This window comes from Petaurus breviceps, unplaced genomic scaffold (genome assembly GCF_028583685.1).
Source record: "Petaurus breviceps papuanus isolate PSGF00001 unplaced genomic scaffold, PetGlider_PUasm1.0 38, whole genome shotgun sequence".
Taxonomy (NCBI): domain Eukaryota; kingdom Metazoa; phylum Chordata; class Mammalia; order Diprotodontia; family Petauridae; genus Petaurus; species Petaurus breviceps.
The window spans coordinates 18701050-18714474 of record NW_027186304.1 but is presented as its reverse complement, the minus strand read 5'-3'; the positions used below and the strand labels follow the sequence as shown (position 1 = coordinate 18714474).

Sequence of the window (13425 nt, the reverse complement as noted above, 5' to 3'; positions counted from 1 at the left end):
TCCCTTCCCTTCCCTTCCCTTCCCTTCTTCCCATTTATTAAGTGTCTTTTATCTGCCTTTGGTTCTTGGGGGGAGAGTGGACTCAAACTTAAGTCTGCCTGGCTTAAAACTCACCAGGCTCAGGTGCTGTGTTTCTTGCTAACTGTGACTTTTCTATCTGAAGGTCCTTAGCGTTTCTACCTCTTCACTCTAGCTGCCAAGGAAAGAGAATGTCTGTTCATGCCTTCTGTATGCACACAGAGTCCCAGCTCAGCATAGTTAAAATTCTTTTCATCACCATGGAGTAAGCCAACAGGAAACATGCAGTGAACACCTGTGTGTGCACTAAATGGGGAAAGGGCCGCTTTAAATAGGCATACCCAGAAGCAAGCTCATCGGGCCTCCATGTGGGTGGCAGAACATGTTGCTCCTATTCCAAGAACTGGACTCGAATTCCCAGTCCTCTGGTTACATAGACCTGAGGCTTCTAAGTCATGAAATAGCTGGGTGGCACAGTGAATACCGTGTCAGGCTTGAAGTCAGCAAGGCTTGAGTTCAAGTCCAGTCTGAAACAATCACTAGCTTTCTGACCTTGGGCAAATTACCTAACTTCTGTTTGCCTCAGTTTCCTCATCTGTAAAATGGAGCTAATAATAATACCTACCTCTCAGGGTTGTTGTGAGGATTAAATGGGATATTAATTAAAACTGCTTAACACGGTATATGACATGCAGTAAGCACTATATGAATATTAGCTGATATTATTATTGTTAGTTTATATAAGGCTTTGATCTCTTGTTTCTCAAGCTCGAGCCATAATTTGCAGCATATAGTACTTTTTGCTCTCCTCCCCTATACCCACTGTCTCATTAAAGTCAAAGTATATTTGACTTGGTTATCAGTTTTGTCAAGTTCTTGGCAGACTTTCTCTTCCCTTCATCCTCTGCAGCAGATGTTGATACATGAACTGTAATTATCTTGTGTTTTTGCTTATCTGCATCATGAATATGATAAGAGATGACATTTGTTCCATACAATGACATTTATTGTTACTCTTCAGTGCTCAATGTAACCAACTCTCCCAACTACTTCCTTTCTAAGGAGAACCATTTATTTATAGCCAACCCAGTAAATAGTGGGCTCCTGGTATGCCCAGGAACATACCAATGTCTTAAAAATAATTTGTCATTTGCATCTCATTTTAAAAGAAAAGTCTATTGTTAATTTATCAAAAAATTTAGTTTCTTTAGTTTGAGAAATAAAAATAATATCCTCTATGTTTGAGTACTCAATAAATGTTTGCTTTAGAAACATTTTCTGGGTATGCAACCCAACAAAATGTATTATGTATGCCCATGCCTACAGCCTCCTTTTGTCTTCTGATTTAATTCATTTCAAGAATATCAGTATAGGGGCTGCTAGGTGGCACAGTGAGTAGAACACTGGCTCTATGGAGTCAGGAGGGCCTAAGTTCAAATCCGGCCTCAGACACTTAACAAGGTCACTGTGTGACCTTGGGCAAGTCACTTAACCCCAATTGCCCCTTCAAAAAAAAGCAAAAAAAAAAAACCCATCAGTATAGCTGTGATTCTATTATGATAATAGGTAAATTCATTTGTTATTTGGCAAAGATTTCACATCTGTAGTATCTATAGTAAATGGGATATTAATGGAAAGTCCAAAACCTTTGTTGTGCTTAGCACCTTCTGCCTTCTTTTCTATCACTACACCATTATTCCTGCAGAAGTAGAAGGAGGCAACAAGTTTTGTTGCTATTGTTCAGTTGTTTCAGTCCTGTTCAGCTCTTCATGACCCCATTTGTTTTTTGTTTTGTTTTATTTTTTGCAAAGATACTAGAGTGATCTGCTATTTCCTTCTCCAACTTATTTTACAGATGAGGAAACTGAGGCAAATAGGGTTAAGTGACTTGCCCAGGGTCAGCCAGGTAGAAGAATCTGAGGCCAGATTTGAACTTAGGTCTTTCTGACTCCAGGCCAGGTACTCTATCCATTGCACCATCTAGCTGCCTTTAGAGTCAAGAGGACCCAGGGACATTTGGTATTTTCTTTGTTTTGACTGTTGCTGTGGTTAAACCACTGTTTGCTGGTTAAGATTCCCTTCATATGTAGTGAGGTTGGTTCATGAACCAGAAACTCATTTGGAAGTCAAGACCATTCTTTAAGCCTTTACAACATGGTAGAACATGCTCAAACTTATGTCCCGTTGCCATAGGCTTCAAGAACTAGTCAGCGCACCCTCCTCTGGATATGCTCAAGGTTGTCAATAATATTTCTAAAATGTGGCACCCAGGTCTGAACAAAATATCCCAGATATAGTCAGACCAAGATATTATAATGATGATGATGATGGCTAGCATTTAGATGGTATTTTAAAGTTTCCACAGCCACTTTTCACATATTACTTCATTTGATCTTCTCAATAACTCTCTGAAGCAGGTGTAATTATTTCCCTCATTTTACAGATGAGGAAATTGAAGCATAGGGAGTTTAAGTGATTTGCCCAGAGTTTTATAGTTAATAAATATCTGAGGTAGGATTTGACTTCAAATTATTCTGATTCCATTGGACCATCATGTCTCTGACCTAGGACACTGTGTTTTTATTAATGGATTCTAAGATTGCAGTGTTTGTTTATTTGTTTTGTTTGTTTAGTTTTGGGTTTTTTGCTTGTATAGCACATGGTTGACTCATTCATCTTTCAGTCCACTAAACAGAATAGAAAAGCATTTATTAAATTACTTTCTGTCTTCCAAGTACTATGATAATTATTGGGCTTACAAATAGAAAAGACAAGTCCCTGTTTTCAAGGAACTCACATTCTCATTCAGCTTCAGGGCAGGTGGGAAGGGCCAGTGGTCCTTAGGGCACAGCAGTAGGTCAACTGACAATGCCAAGAGATATAGGTCTTTTTCATATGACCCTTGCTAGCTGTGTGACGCTGGGCAAATCACTTAAATTGCTGACTGACTCAGTTTACTTTTCTGTAAAATGGAGATAATAAATAGCACCTACCATCTAGAGTTGTGGGGATAAAATGAAATAATATTTGTAAAACACTTTGCAAACCTTAAAGTGTAATATAAATCCAAGATAATAATAATATTGTTAGTCATCTCTCCATCTTGTAAGTAACTGCTTTAGAACAAACTTTCAGTGTCATCAGTTAAATTCCACAAATATATATGACACAATACTACATACTCAGTGTACAAAGACAAAATAAGTTCCTGCCTTCAAAGAGCTTATATTCTAGTAAAGGAATGTCACATGTTAAGAGAGGTGCATAATGAAAGGTAATTTGGGAAGGAAGAGAATCACTATATTGATTGAGTCTGAGATCAGGGAAGACTTGGCAGAGGAGGAAGAGGAGTTACTTGAGTGAATCTTAGAAAGAAGATAAAGACCCCAAAAAAGAACAGAACCACTTATGGTCTTTAGCCATCAAGTTCTCTTTCTAGATTTCTCAGAGTAGATTTTTCTATTTACCATCTTACCAACCACCTTTCCCATCACTTGATCCCCAAACGGCCACTGCATCTTATTCTACTTGTTGGTACTTCAAATCTCATTTTGGCAATCTGTTAGCCATTCTTTACAATTATTCATTTAATTTAAGAAGGCAGAGAAGAAGACTACTCTTAGTAAGGTTTCTGAAGAGCATGATGTATGTGGTATTTGGTGACATTTCTGGGATTTTTTTTCCTTTTTTTAAGTAAAACTGAAATCTTTCATGGGATTGACACTTAAATTAAGCGATTAAAAAAATGAATTTTATGTAAATAAACAGATTTGAGCCATAACTTAAATCACCAGTTAGGAAGATTCATTTTAGTCACATTTTTTTAAACCTACACAAATGCATTCTTTTTGTTTCTTGTTGATAAAACCTTAATGAGATATTTCTCACAACTCAGAGATAGATGTAGGTTTTATTTTTAGGAGGTACAGACCATACACTTACATGATGATTTGTTTTGGAATTATTTCAGACCAAGTTTGTAACTAAATCAGAAAAATGAACATTAATTTGGTGACTTTATTTACTAAGGCTAATTGGAGTATATTTTTGAGAAGTGAGACATTGCCAATTCAACAGGTTAAGCATGAATATTCAGGAGGATATATGCATATATATGCATGAATACGCACATTTTTTTTTACCATAACATCTATGTGTATATGTAAAGGAAGGTATCTATTTCTCCCAAACCACAGATATTTTATTATTTTACTTAACTAAAGCAAATGTATATATTCACTTCAACAGTGATCATAAATAATTATTTTTGACAAAACAAAGATACACTTTTAAAAAATCTTTTTCTTTCTCTCTCTTAAAATTACCTACACTTATTTTTTGTGTGAATTCTTTCATGACTATTGTCTGGACCATGCTATATACATATGGCTAGCTCATAGAACTAGTATACATTTTGGACAGACTGCAGGTGTTCGGGTTCAGGCAACAATCTGGGCTTAATAGGAGCAAGATTACAGACTGGATTGCATTTAGGAAATTGTCCAGAGCTTTCAGTGACCTCAAGTTTTTTCCTGAAACAAAGTTCAATCATGTTTTAACATCAGCATTCTTTCAGTGATTCTAAATGGCTGTGAAATATAAAAGAACACCAGCTCCAAGTAATCAGAATCATGGGTCACCCACAAGACAATGGAAGAGACACATGATACATGTGAAATCTGTGGCAGATTACAAATGATGAATTGCAAATGGGGCCAAAGAAATCGTTAAAGACCCATATGACCAGAAAAGGAGGTGGAATGGTCATGTAAAGAAAGGGAGAGATAACAGATGGGCAGACCAAGTATAGTGATAGTAACCATGAAACATCAAGAAAGTTTATGGGATGGCTGCCAGCTTGTTGGACAGATCTATCGAGGATGTACAAGAAGACATGGACAGATCTGGCCTCAGACACTTAACCTTACTAGCCGTGTGACCTTGGCCAAGTCACTTAACCCCAATTGCCCTGCCCTCCCCCTCCAAAGAGCGAAAAACAGAAAAAAAAAACAAAAAAAAAAAGAAGACATGGACAAGAGTTGCATGGAGTGAGAAGGCATGGATGGGTTGCCATTTGTACCACTGAAGGAAGTACTCACATAAGTGATATCACAGATCTTTTGAAGTATTGAAGTAAAGAAGTATGTCCCACTAGTCTTAGTGCAGTTTTAAGCTTTAAGCTTTTTTCCTGCTCCTCCTCCTCCTTCTCCTCCCTCTTTTTATTGTGGAGGCAACAGATTAGAATTAATTTGAATGCTTTGCCCATAATAGGCATTCCTTGAATTTGTCAGGTGGATGAGTAAATCTACTTGAAATATCAGAAATTTACCTTGATTTGTTCTTCTATAGGAAGATGAGGTAAATGGATAGATGTAGAGATAAAATATCAGCCACTAAGTTCTTTGAAGGCAGGGATTCTCTCTTATTCACCTCTGTAACTCTCAGAATCTAGCACATGGTAGGTGCTTAATAATGTATTGTTGTTGAGAATATGGGTTTGTCAATTAGTATTAACTACATTATACTAGAAGTCTGTAGGGGGTCTTTTGGGGAGTTGCAAAGGAAATAGGAGGAGGCGGAGCCTTCCCTTGGGGAGTTACTGGTCTAATTCAGTTCAACAATTCCCTACTCTGTCCTTCCTCCTGCGTTTTGAAGGCTACTTTAGAAAGTCATGTAACGGTTATGACTGAATTCACTGCAAATTTATGTCATCTGATCTCAAGTGGGCCCTTCCTGCTATGTAGCAGTCTTTTATTCTTTCCTGCTTAACTCTCTGTCACTCTCTTTGCAGTGGCTATTTAAAACCTCTTTTCTCCTCAAGTCTGATATACTTAACTCCTGTCCTCTATATCTCTGCAAAGAACTTGGCCTCCTACTTTACTGAGAAATAGGGGCTTTTCACCCTCTTCTCCCCTCATTTCATACCTCAAAATCTCTTTAGTCAGGGGCGGCCAGGTGGCTCAGAGAGTAAGAGCACTGGCTCCAGTGTCGGGATGACCTGGATCAGGTCCGGGCTCAGACACTCAGCACCACACCCAGAAATAACTGGCCGTGTAACCTTGAGCAAGTTACTTAACCCCGATTGCTTAAAAAAAAATCTCTTTAGTCTTCTGCTTTCTCTTCCTTTGCTCTAGTCTCTAAGGAAACCATACTCCTTCTTGCTTTTCTACTTTTGTCTACCATCCCTTTCCTTCCAGTTTCCTTCTGGGGCTTTGCCTCAATCATTGTCCCTCTATCTTTATCTCTATTTTCTGCTTCCCATAAACCCCGGTTTTCTCCTTCCTTATCCCCTCAAGCTCTTGTTCAATCGTGTCCAACTCTGTGTGACCCCATGGACTCTTGTCTATGGAATTTTCTTGGCAAAGGTATTGGAGTGGTTGGCCATTTCCTTCTCCAATGTGCCTTTATTTTACAGATGAAGAACTGAGGCAAATAGGGGTTAAGTGATTTGTCCAGGCTCACAAGACTAGTAAGTGTCTGAGGCTGGTTTTGAGCTCAGATATTCCTGACTCCCAAACCTAGTGCTCTATCCACTGTACCACCGACCTACTCATAAACTATCATCCAATATCTCTTCTTTCTTTCATAATCGTCTTAGAAAGAACTGCTTACCCTTATTGTAGCCACTTCCTCACAGGATTGTTGTGAGGACCAAATAAAATAAAATAGGTGAAGTGTTGTATTAAAGCACCATACAAAGACTAACCACTATTGTTATTTATAGAGGCAACAGAAACCACTATTTGAGTTACATAGTAGGACTTGGATCTTAATAATTTTGGCTTGACCAAAAGTCAGATTGCAAAGATTTGAAAAGTGAGTGGATCGACCTTCTAAAAGGTGTCATTTGTGATACTAACCAATCCTTAGATCTTTGAGGGAATCTGATTCAGTCTCAGTTTCCTCATCTATAAAATGGGAATAATACTGGTACCTGCCTCTCCCTCCCCCTTTTTTCTTTTGGCTAGCTTCCTAGTGTTTTTTTAAATTATTATGCATTTATCTCACCTCCCTTCACATTACTAAAAAAGATACAAGAACCTGGTATCACATAATCATAGTCAAGCAAAACCAATTCCCACATTGGCTGTATCCAAAAATATCTTCTAATGGGAGAGCCAATATACAAACAGTTGTGCATGTGCAAGATATATTCAGGGTAAATTGTAAGTAATCTGAGAGGGAAGGCAATAGCACTTAAAGGAAGCAGGGAAGGCCTCTTAGAGAAGGTAGGATTTGAGCTAAGTCTTGAATGAAGCCAGAGGAGCCAGGAGGGAGAGCATTTCAGGCAGGAGAGTCAGTCAGCAAAGAGGCATGGAGTCAGAGCTGAAATCTTGTGTTTTGCCCAATGTTGCTGGGCGAAAGAGTCCAGTATAAGAATGTAAGTATAAGAAGATTGGAGAGGAAAGAAGGGGTCAAGTTGTGAAGGACTTTAAATGTCAAATAGAAAATGTTCTATTTGATCCTAGAGGTGAGAGGAAGGCGCTGGAGTTTATTAAGTAGTAGAATAACATGGTCAGATATGTGCTTTAGGAAGACAACTTTGGTAGCTAAATGGAGGATGGACAGGAGAAAGAAGAGATTTGAGGCAGGGAAAGCAATTAGACTATTGCAGCCATCCAGGTGAAACATGATGAGGACCTGTATAAGAATGATGGCTATATGAATGGAAAGAAGTGGGCATATGGAGAAGTGTTGTAAAGGGAAAAACTATAAGATTTGACAATTTATTAGATATGTGGCATGAGTGCAGCAAGGAATTGAAGGTAACAACATGGCCATGAGCCTGAGGATTGTAGTACCCTTGACAGTTATGGGAAAGTTGGGAAGAAAGGAGAGATTTTGGGGAAAGATAATTAGTTTTGTTTTGAACGTTTCGAGTTTGAGACGCCTATGGGACATCAAGTATGAGGAGTCTAAAAGGTCATTGGTGATGTGTCATTGCTGATGAACTCAGGAGAGAGATTTGGGATGGATGTAGAAATCTGGCAATCATCTACATAGAGAGGATAACTGAACCCATGGGGGCTGATGAAATCACTAAATGAGATTATGTGGAGGGAAAAGAGAAAAGGGCCCAAGATAGAGCTTTAGGGACACCCACGATTGGTAGTTGTGACCTGGATGAAGAGCTAGCAAGAGAGACTGAATAGGAGGTTTTGGACAGATGGGAGAATTAGGAGAGAGCAGTATCATGAAATCTTAGAAAGGAGAGACTATCCAGGAGGAGAGGGCAATTGGCAGTTTCAGTGGTTGCAAAGAGATCGAGAAAAATTCGGAATGAGAAAAGGCCATCAGATTTGACAATTAGGAGATTGTTTCATTTCAGTTATTTTAAAACTTTTTATAAAAATTAATTTATTTTTAGTTTTCAACATTGGCTTTTATAAGATTTTGAGTTCTAACCCCCCTCTTTCTTACCAAGATGGCATGCAATCTGATATAGGCAATACATGTACAATCATATTAAACATGTACAAACATATTAAACATTAGTCAAAAATTGTAAAAGAAGAATCAAAACAAAAGGGGAAAAAAACCATGAGAAAGAAAAAAAAGAAAATAGTACACTTTGATCTCTATTCAGACTCCATAGTTCTTTCTCTGAATGTGGATAACATTTTCCATCATGAGTTTTTTTGGAATTGTCTCAGATCATTGCATTGCTGAAAAGAGCTAAGTCTAACAAAGTCAGTCATCACACAATGTTACTGTTACTGTGTACAGTGTTCTGGTTCTGCTCACTTCACTCAGCATCAGTTCATATAAGTCTTTCCAGGTTTTTCTGAAATCTGCCTGCTCATCATTTCTTATGGACCAATAGTATTCCATTATATTCATATACCACAACTTGTTCAGCTGTTCCCCAATTGGTGGACATCCCCTCAGTTTCCAATTCTTTGCCATCACAAAAATAGCTGCTACAAATACTTTGGTTCATGTAGATCCTTTCCCCTTTTTATGATCTCTTTGGCATACAGACCTAGTAGTGGGATTGCTGGATCAAAAGGGATACGCAGTTTTATAGCCCATGGGGAATAGTTCCAAATTGCTCTCCAGAATGATTGGATCAGTTCACAAGTTCACCAACAATAAATTAGTGTTCTGATTTTCCCATATCTTTTCTGACTTAGTTCAGTTATGAGATTGGAGACCAGGTTGGAGAGTGTTTAAAATATGCCAGATGAGAGGAATTAGAGGCACCTGATGTAGCCAATTTTCTTTTCTCTTTTTGGCTTTTTTTGGGAGGGCAATTGGGGTTAAGTGACTTGTTCAAGGTCACATGGCTAGTTAAGTGTTAAGTGAGTGAGGCTGGATTTGTACTCAGGTTCTCCTGATTCCAGGGCCAGTGCTCTATTCACTGCGCCACCTAGCCACCCCAGTTTTCTCACCAATTTTCTTAAGGAACTCAGCTGAGAAAAGAAGAAAAGATATAGGACAGTACGCAACAGGGATGATTGAATTAAACAAGGTATTTTTTTTAAATTAAAGCTCAGGAATATGGGCATGAGCAAGGATATGGGCATGTTAGTAGACAGTTTGGAAGGAGCCAGTCTATAGTGAAAGAATGAAGATTAGGAAGTCAGTGGGGATTATAATAAAGGTGATCTGTTGGAGAAAAGTGAGGTGATAGGATCAAGGGTCAATGTTGGGGGGTGCATTATCAAAGAGAAGGGCTACCCCTTTATGTGAGACAAAGGGGAAGGAGGAGATAGTAGGAAACATGTCTGAGCAACATTAAGTGAAGTAGAGGGGGAAAGAAGGAACTTCATTTTTTTTGCTTTTTTGGAGGGGGGAAGGCAGGGCATTGGGGTTAAGTGACTTGCCCAAGGTCACATGGTTATTAAGTGTTAAGTGTCTGAGGTAAGATTTGAACTCAGGTCCTCCTGACTCCAGGGTCAGTACTGTATTCACTGCATCACCTAGCCACCCCCTAAGAGGGAACTCTCAATGAATGCTCCCAGTTTTTTGGGTGAAGTATTATGCAAGGTCATCAACTTTTGGAGGGTTGAGGTTGCCATGAGATGCTTAAGGCTGGGGGGGGGGGAACTGTTTGGAAGTTAATAGAAGTTTGGAGTTCAAGGAATGCCAAATAAGGCAGCATTTATGGTGTAATGTTCCTGGAAATGAAAGTCACATTTGGCAATTATTTTTCATTTCTTTTATAGCTGAATTAATTCTGTGGTTGCTTGTACCCATGAAGAGAAAGACATGTTCACCTTTTATTGATGAAGATATATTCTTGGGTCTTTCTCAAACTTTTCTTCTTCTACTTCCCTCCCCCCCCCCCCCCCCCCATCTGATTTTCCTTCTTTAGGAATTTTTTAGGTAGTTTCAAGTTTAGGTTTATTCTTTTTTTTTTTTTGACAGTTGTCCATTTTTATTGAATATGCCAAATAGAAGGGTACTATGTACAGAAGAGATAGGGGAGGATCGTTTTTTAGTCTCCTCCTCTTTGGACAAAGTCTTGATGATCTCCTCTTTCTTAGCCTGCAGACACTCTTCCCAACGCTTTCGTGCTTCTTTAGTCTTAGACTTTTGAGCTTCAGCCTGGTCAGCCAAGAGCTTCTTCCGGGCCTTGTCTGCCTTTAGTTTATGAATGTGCTCCATCAGGATTCGTTTGTTCTTGAACATATTTCCCTTCACCTTCAAGTACAGGCTGTGGTACATGTGGCGCTCAATCTTTTTGGATTCACAATATCTTCAAAGCAGACGGCGAAGAATCCTCATTCGCCTCATCCAGGTCACCTTCTCAGGCATACGAGCATTGGCAGTACCCTTTCTCTTACCAATACCCATGTGCCTGCCCTTCCTTCGAGCCAGAGTATTTTTTTCGGCATCTGGCACGAGAGTGCACAGTAATGGGCTTCCGGATGATAAGCCCATCTTTAATCAGCTTCCAGATCTGCTGGCAGGAATTGGCATTGGCAATTTCATTGGTCTTATTGGGGTCAAGCCATACCTTCTTCTTTCCACATCGAAGGACACTAGAGGCAAGCCTCTTCTGAAGCCTGAGCATACTCATGGCTGTACCAGCAGCTCCAGTTTTATTCTTTTGTATCACTGAAGATTAAACCCAAAGGTATCTTAGAGACCATCTAGTCCGAATGTCTTTACTTTATAGATGAGGAAACTGAGGTTTTAAGAGAGTTACGCAGGGTTGGCAACTGAATACTGTCCGTGGTTCGAATCCAACAGGGCTTTAGGGAGCTGCTGTCCAGTGCTGCTTTTGGCAGCCTTGGGTTAGTCCCCACAGCTGCTATAAGAACAGTGAGGAGTACAAACAAGCCTTATGGGTTATTTTTGCCCCAGTCACTTTTCCAGTCTGCTTGGGAGACTTTTCTCACTGTGTTGCTCTGAGTGCTTATGGGGTATATGAGCTCCCCATAGAACTGGCTGACTGGGGAAGCCAAATCCTGCTCCATTTGGCATACAGTCTCTTCCATCCCATGGGAATCAGATTGCTTCTCACAGACATCTGTGTATCCATTATGTCCTTAAAAGAGGGAACTCCTCTGGCCTCTCTGTGTGGAGGATGTCCTGCACAGGGGGCAGGTATAGAAAGCACTTCTTAGGGGGTCAGCCTCCCAAATTGTACCACTTGTGATGCTGCTTATCTACATGCTAACCAACCCCTAGACCTCTAAGGGAATCTGATTCCTAAAACCTTGACCTGTATCTAGGAGGGAGAAGTTGAGGAAAGAAGAAGCAAATGCGATGCTTAGATCTTCTGATCATGGTCCTGTGATCTTTCCTGTGTACTTCACTAGCTCTCTCAAGGAAGACTTAAAAAATCAATTATTATTGACCCTTTTGTATTTGTATCTCCTGAATTCCCCCAATGTATCCCTCTGCCCTAAAGCTACGCCTTTTGACAAAGAATAAAAAGGAGTAGAAAAACAGCTTGGCAAAGCCAGTCAACACATTTAAAAAGTCTGACTTATACAGGGCACCAAAGCCCTAATTTCCCACTTCTGTGAAGAAGGCCATTGATGGTGTGGGATGGACGTACACTGGAGACAGCAAAGTGGCACAGCAGATAGAGCACTGGGCCTGAAGTCAGGAAGGTCTGAGTTCAAATTTAGTCATATTATATGTATGTGTATATATACGTATATACACATACATATAATATGGCTAAATGTATATGTATGTATGTATGTTTGTGTACACACACACATATTAGCTATGTAGCCCTGGGCAAGGGCACTTACTCTGTTTAAACTTCAGTTTCTTCAGTTATAAAATGGGGATAATAATAGCACTTACTTCCGAGGGTTTTTATAAAGATCAAATGAGATAAGATTTATAAAGCACTTAGCACAGTGTCTGGCACACAGTAGGTATTTAAGAAATGTTTGTTTCCTTCTTTCTTTCTCATATCTCTTTTTTGGGGGGATCATGCTCGGTCATTACAATTTCTCTGTACTCCCGTACTACATCCCTTGAGACCCTGGACTTTATTTCTCTGAAGTTGTGGCTTTAGGATATGTTTAAGTTTTCTATTACATGTGTCTATAGATAGCTGTTGTGACTAGATAGTGGTTAAGCTTATTTCAGCATGTGGCTTATGAAAATTGGTCATATTAAGTACTTATCTGTACTTATCCAGTACCTCCCATGAGTCTGTAAACTTCCAGAGAATCAAGCTTTTTACATACTTTCTCCCTTCCTATAGCATACAGAAAAGGTTTCTCGCAGAGTGAGTTATTTTTATATAATATTGTTGACACATTGACCTTGAAATGTTCCCTGATATTGTACCTGGAGAATCCAAGCCAGAAAGTTCTGTAGATTGACCAGATTTCCTGCTGACGACAACCTTTGGGAGGCCAAAGTCAGAAACTGCCAACTGCTATGGTTTCACGGCGTCCAAGTTTATTCTCTGCTCAGGGGGACATCCTGGGAGATGACCAAGAGGATAGGAAGGACATTGCCTGTTTTCAGTGGTGTTTGATTCACCTGCCCTGTTGCTATTTCCCTAAGTAGGCTCAAATCTGTGTGAAAACAAGACGGAGATAAGAAAAGCCTTACTCTCTTCATTTTAGAGCACCCTAAAATCAAATAAACAGAAAAGAACGTGGACTTTTCTAATTTGTCACAGTGCTTCCCACTGCCTATTTTGATTGTGATAGGGATCTCTTGTTAACTAGAAAGGAAGATCCAGGGTGCTGGTGTTGAAGCATTTCCCTTTTCATTTCAGGTAATGCTGCTCCCAGCATCTCTTTATCTTTCCCCTCACCTCCTAACCTTCTTGATCAGACAGTTAAATATTCAGAACAGGAAAATTAGAGAACTGTTTGCATGGGATCCTGGTGTTTAAAAGGGTATAGCTTTCTATATTGAGGCCTTTAGCAGGGTGTGTGTGTGTGTGTGTGTGTGTGTGTGTGTGTGTGTGTGTGTGTG

At 39.5% G+C, this 13425-nt stretch overlaps 1 protein-coding gene and 1 pseudogene across 3 annotated transcripts in view; one reads left to right on the top strand and one right to left on the bottom strand.

Moving 5' to 3' along the window:
• Positions 1-13425, top strand: part of LDLRAD4 (low density lipoprotein receptor class A domain containing 4) — a 617131-nt gene that overhangs the window by 88111 nt on the left and 515595 nt on the right. The gene's annotated exons all lie outside the window — the stretch shown is intronic.
• Positions 10365-11076, bottom strand: LOC138170018 (large ribosomal subunit protein eL19-like; annotated as a pseudogene).